Source organism: Rhyacophila brunnea, unplaced genomic scaffold (genome assembly GCF_057557595.1).
Source record: "Rhyacophila brunnea isolate RB1 unplaced genomic scaffold, BYU_Rbru_1.0 scaffold_57, whole genome shotgun sequence".
NCBI classification, from domain to species: Eukaryota; Metazoa; Arthropoda; class Insecta; order Trichoptera; family Rhyacophilidae; genus Rhyacophila; species Rhyacophila brunnea.
This window is the reverse complement of record NW_028233245.1, coordinates 2135526-2142032: the sequence shown is the minus strand read 5'-3', so window position 1 is coordinate 2142032 and position 6507 is coordinate 2135526.

Sequence of the window (6507 nt, the reverse complement as noted above, 5' to 3'; positions counted from 1 at the left end):
ATAACTTTAATTTTTATCGCTAGAAGTATTACAAGATATTCTAAGAAAGTGTGCAAAAAAAACAATGTATTATATATACAAAATTTAGGTTCTAAAACATTCAACATGAGTATTCAAACAACCAACGCATATAAATTTTTTTTGCTGCATATACTATAAATATACGAGATTTAGGAAAATTAATATCATAGAGATGGATAAACTCTAGCATGAATCAATAAGTTTAATCTAACATTGACAAAATTTAGAATTTTACAGTGCCATCATACGGCATAAATGCTAAGAAAGGTATTTAAATTCTTTTAATATGGCCAATACAATTTTATTCATCAAAATCTATATAGCATTAAAAAATTCTAATCATAATTTCAATGGTTCTAAAAATTTTAATTCATATGTTTGTAATATCATGAATATATATTTGAAAAGACAATTTTAGCCATCTAATTATTATATTTCAATAATTAACCCTTATGCACCATCGTATAGATATCTAACAAATACAAATATTGATCCATCATAAAATTCAAGAAATTATAACGTATTTGAAGAAATATTCCAATATACTGACTTAATATATTCTCTATTTAATAGATCGAGCTCGATGGAAAATCTATATTTTAAAAATGCTCGTAATCAAACATATATACTATGTTATTTTCTATGAAAAAATTTTGAAGACATTTAAAAGACTAAAAAGCTTAATTTACAGCGTCTTTTTTTTAATGTTAGTTTCGATTCCTCAAAAAAAATATATTATTTCACACAAAATACGCTAAGCGTATTTTTTTTCACGTAATTTATTTATATCCATTTTTACTTAAAACTAAATATTCCTTAGGTTATTATTTTTTGCATATAAATGTATTATCTGATTAAAAAGACGAAAATTAACGAATATATCTATAGTAAAGATATGTAAATAATTTTAAGATTAAAAAACCCTTTCTTTTTGATTTTTCTCGTTTTTATACTGATTTTGAAACCCTATAAAATTTAACATGTTTCTATATGTCATAAAAAAATTATGCTCAAAATTCTAAATCTACTATTTAAATTTTCATTTTTTTATAAATGGAAAAATAAATATAATTTCGAGCAATATAATTGTATTTTTTCTTTTTTAAATTGTCTAGTGCATATTAATTATCTTAATATTCTCAAATTTTGGATCAAATAACTCACTTACCGGATTTTTATTTTTCTGGAACTCAAAAGTAAAATAATAGACTGAATCGGTAACATTTTTAGGCAATTCTACCTGTGTTTACAATCATTACGTAGAATAATTACAGACATGCGCTTTAATGAATTACCAAAACGTATTCTATGATTTTTTTTGGTTGATCTAAGCGATATATTGATGGTTTTTTGATAAAATAAGTCATTTAATTGCTTTTTTAAATTAAGCTGTGGTATTTACCTACTTTGAAACGTCATTACAGTTTTATATTATTACTATAATAAACAACAAAATACTGATAAGTTAATTCGTTCTTTTTTTATTTATAAAATCAACACTAAGTGAACTTGAAATTCGATATGGTATGAATAATTCGGTAAAATCACATAAGACATATGAATATCATAAAATTTAAACTTTAATTTTTTATATTTTATTTTATAAAGAATAATTTTCCTGTTTTTTACGACTAACATAGTTCTGGGAACACAAAACTGTTTTTACCAATATTCTGTGCTATTATAAAGTTTCATATATATGAATGTTCATGATGTGTTTTTTTGTGAGCTTTTGTATATAACTAAAACTAAACCTCGTGAGCGCTAATTAATTTATGTTGAGTACATAATAAGTTAGAAATTTTGGATACAAACCTATTTAAAAATTATAAATAAGTTAGATGTATCTTTTAAACTTTAATTTTTAGGCTTCTGTGTCTTTTGCATAGGTATTACTTGCTTAAGTTTACAACAACTAAAAATAATGAATGTATATTAGGAATAAAATAAACCTTTGTGAGTGATTGCAATTTTAATTTGTTTTTAAATCTTTGTATGAAACAGTGGATATTTACGGATTTTTCGTTCTCTAAAGTTTAATCAAGCCCGATGATCGAAAAGATGAGCAAATCAATATTTAAAATCAAATCTAAAAAAACGAGGAGCTTCTACTTTTTAGACGCTATTTTAAAGTACATAGAAACGATATCAACCGACTTCAATTTTAATTTTACTGTTTTTGATGCAAACAAATTTAATGAGAGTACATTAACACACAACGTTTTATATATATACATAATTGTTACCATAAAATCTGCAATAAAAATTATATTTCTAGATTTTTATTACTCTTTTATCAAATATATTTAGTGTACCTAAATTTTTCATAGAAAAAATCATTTTGTATATTTTAGATTTTTATTCTTGCTCCTATAGGGTGATACGGTTGAGTAGTTTACAAGTCGGAGCCCCAGTGAGGGGTTGCGGGTTCCCCTTCAAACCACTCACTAATTTCCAAATAAACTTACTCTAAAGCAAAATACTTAAGGGGGCTATCAGTGAACAATAAAAGATAAATCATATTTCATGAGAAATAGAACGTTGCTGTGTGAGCTATTAAACTGTTCCTCCGGTATGAAAAAAAATCCTTTATCAGTTTTCAAAGATATAGATAAGTGTAGGTGTGGTTATAGTTTCTATACCTTAGCGATGACCAGTTTACAGAATAACATTCCCTCCATATATTGACTGCCGCCTATGAGAAAACGCTTAATCCACGGTGATTACGGGTAATAAGATGTGCGGAGAGAATCCCACAGAGAGATGCAGCAGTTAAGCAATGTTTCTATTAATATAAAGCTGACTTCCTAAAAGTAAATAAAGTTAAACATATATAAATAGAGTACATTCGATTAGAATTTTTTAGCACCTAAATATTAATATTATATATAAAAAATATTGATGCATGTTTTATGCATTTAAATGCTTATTTTCAGTCTCATCTATTTGCATTTTAAATAGTATCGATATCAAGTTTTTAGTAAATTTAATTGGTTATTTGTAATAATACCAAATTTGAGTTGTTGCATGTTTTAAAAAAAAAATCATATTTTCTGATAAAAAATATTAGTTTTACTTTCTTCGGTGATTATCAACGGTCAATTTTATGATATTTTATTCTTGAAGTATACGTAATAATGATAATAGAATTTTTACCATAAATTTTGCTTTTCATATATCTGTCACTATTTGCCTATTATTATAATATGATTTCTTAAAAAATATTTAGGTACTTCTGTCGTGTTTTTAAACCAAGCAAAAAAGATTTTGAGAATGCTAAGCCTTCTAATACATCTAACGCACTTATATATTTTTTTTTCATAATTTCCGTATATCGTTGTGATAAACATTTATGCTTCACATAAATCGACTTCAAATAGATTTAGTTTAACCAATATTTACTTAACGCAAATATCTTCTTCTTTTAGCAGAAAAATTAGATAAATATTCTTTAATGCTTTTCTATTGTACCTTTTAGATGAATTTTATTGTAAGTTTTTAGATTATTTTGACGTTTCTACAATATATTTAAATTTATTTTTTAAACTAAAAGAGAACACACAGTCTACTCACTAATACCATGGATATTAGCACATATATATATAAAAGACGGGTATAAAAAATCCCCAAACATTGAGATTTGTAATTAAGTTTAATATTTAGTCAAATTTTTTATGATAAAAAAACTTCTTTCGTAATATTCGTGTAACATAAAGATAATTAAGTGATGTATAAGATTAATAATAAAAGTTATTCAACATAAAATTTATAATTTTAAAATTTAAATGTGATAACAAGCACAAGCGTATATAAATTTGAAGTAATTTAAAAAATATTTTAAGGTTTTATGTATAAATGATCTATAAAATATATAAATATTGTGCTAAATTGTGCATATATACTTACATTTCGAGGATTGTAGACAATATTTTATATTAAATTTGAATTTCTGCATTGTAATTTTTTTTAAACAAAACTATAGGTTCTCTTTTAATATTGATTATGTAAATAATTCTTTGTAATTATTACTGTACGGCATATAATAATTACTACCCTTTCCGAGGTTATTTATCAAATATATCTTATTTTATTATTTATGCGTTTTTTTTTGTTTAAGGGGAATTTTTTACCTCTTTTATGTTAAGACTTATAGTATATTTGATATGCATACCATTCCATTTTATGATTTAAGATACTATTTAATTATGAAAATATAATTATATTATATAAAGTATCTATTTATAAAAATAAGTTGCACAAAAAATATATATCCATGATGCTTGTAATAAGTACAAAAAAGTAGGCAAAGGATTAAAATTCAAGTAATAATTGCATTTTATCATAAGGAGAACAAGTATTCCATAATATACGGTCTTAAAATGCATTTATTTGTAAATTTACGGATCGTTAATTGAAGAAAGTGTTTAGAATAAGTGATCGGGTTCAATCAATATTTTTCAAAAAGAAAATTTAGATCAATGCAAACTATAAGAATTTCACGAAAAATTTCGTGGATTTTATTATAGAATATTCATACGCATCAATTACATTCTGCAATAGAATTTTCCAAAAATATAAATTATTTATTATCGCGTACATGATTAATGATTTATTGAATCTTATTTTCAAACATAGAAAAAATATACGAAAACTTTAAAAAAAAATTATATACATTATACAGACCGGTGCTGCTACTTTCTTGTTATCAAGCAGCTATTAATGTGGGTGATTTACAGATTCCAATCGTATATTTCTTCACTTGTGATTAAATTTTGCATTTTATAGAATTATTGCCAAATTTATATATTTTAATTTGCAATTTTCTGCCTCTCTAGATATTTTTAAAGAATAAAATACAATTCTTTAATACATTAGATGGTGAAACACACATATTTATAGTTTACAACTTCCTTTCGAGATGAAGTCACATCTCCAATTCCGACTTTATACTTTATATCATATGGCTTTTTTACTCTGTATTTGCCTTCTCGATTTGAAATAATTAACTGTATTCGCTAATTTCAACAATCATTTCTTGGATTTTATACAAATCATCGTCGTAATGATTTTGCATTCACTGATATATTCACCCTCTTTGAAATACTTACTTGGTCTTTTAATTTAAATCAAATTCTTCCTTTATATTACATTCGTTACCATATCTTTCAGCTATTAGATTTTCAAGCCCTGTGTGATCGTTTAAAGCTTTCATCGGGCTACGCCGGATTGAACTATGATACGTTCTGTTATATAATTAGATTAGTAGACACTTATCTATTTATAGCTATCCATATTGCTTTTTACAATATATACCCTAAAAATTCCAATGATCACTCCACTCTGATATCACGTTTATGTGCCTTGCAAGCTGCTAAATATTATCTTATTTGTTTCTCTAACAATCATTACGTATATCATTCTTGCGGTAATCCCTTTCTTGTTGTCAGATAGTATTGTTTTCGGTGTTGAATCTCCGCAACATATTTTCAATCCACGATAAAATAGTTCTACATTTTCTATCTCTTAATACTCGAAATGACGCAAATTTGATAAAAAATGGTATCAACACCAATGAAATGTGATATTTTTTCTAGTTAGATTATATGATCCCAATCATTACTAATGACATTGTGAAAATTACGAACTCTGGCTTCAGTTTCTTTTTCTTGTTAAATTTTTGATCCACTTGAAACTTTCTAATACAATATTATATATCGAATTTCATATTAAACTCGGTAAAATTTCTTCTTCATTGCATAATATATTGAGTTTATTCCTATCTGTCTAAGTTATATATCTTTATATTTTGTAAAGTTTCCCATATCACATTCCATCGGAATCTTTTTATTTTCCCGAGTCAAACCCTCAGAATTTCTCCTTTCTTCGTGCAATTTATTATTTTCATAATTTCCCTCGTATGACATTCTTTCCCATCTATGAAATATTTTTCACTGTAGTCGTTTCAAGTTTTCATTCTTTATCTTCAAACTGTCGACTGAAAGCATCTGCGTCCTGTAACATATTCTTTTTTTAGTGTTCGATATAAAATTTCATTCCCTAAATATTCACAAAAATCCATTCACGCGATTATTAGTAAATTCAGGTTTTGATCGTACATTTTCTAATGCCTTGTGATTAGTTATAAGGTTAAATTTTCCCTCATAAAAAATAGTCAAATTTAAGAATTCCACATTTTACTTCAAGAATCTTCTTTAGGATATTTTTATATTGTTTTTTTTATTTTCGGTATACATCATGACGCACATTGAATCGTGAACAATTTTCCATTTATATTTCATGTAAAAATAAAACATCATATACCATATTTGAAGCTTTCAGTCTCCAGTACGAACGATTTATGAAATTCTGGTAGTAGCAATGCACCAACAGCTTAATATGTTCCCTGTAGTATTTAAGAGGCACTTTTTGTTTTCTTATCACACAGTTTTCTTCAACCTTTAAAACAAATCATAGACCAACAACACA